This window comes from Penaeus monodon, chromosome 23 (assembly GCF_015228065.2).
Source record: "Penaeus monodon isolate SGIC_2016 chromosome 23, NSTDA_Pmon_1, whole genome shotgun sequence".
Lineage (NCBI taxonomy): Eukaryota > Metazoa > Arthropoda > Malacostraca > Decapoda > Penaeidae > Penaeus > Penaeus monodon.
The window spans coordinates 4,416,035-4,416,325 of record NC_051408.1 but is presented as its reverse complement, the minus strand read 5'-3'; the positions used below and the strand labels follow the sequence as shown (position 1 = coordinate 4,416,325).

The 291-nt window shown below is 71.5% G+C and overlaps 1 pseudogene; it reads left to right on the top strand.

Moving 5' to 3' along the window:
• LOC119587686 overlaps positions 1 to 291 on the top strand; it is a 3,765-nt pseudogene continuing 3,474 nt past the window's right edge.

Here is a 291-nt window from a genome sequence, read left to right as displayed (position 1 = left end):
GTGTCGCCCAACATGGCTTCTGAAGCGGCGGTGCTCGGCTACGTGCCCGGCGCCCAGTACGCGTGCCCCAAGTGCTCGCTGGTGTTCGACGCCGCCCACGACCTCAGCATCCACAACGCCACCCACGCCCTCGACGCCGCCCACGATGCTCTCGGAGGCGCGGAGGCGGAGCTGGAGGCGCCCTCGATGATCACGATCCACATCCCGCCCTTCGCCAGCCCCGGCACGCCCGCGAGGCCCGGCACGCCCACGGCCGCCCACCGCGCGCTGTAAGGTGCTTTTGTGACCTCG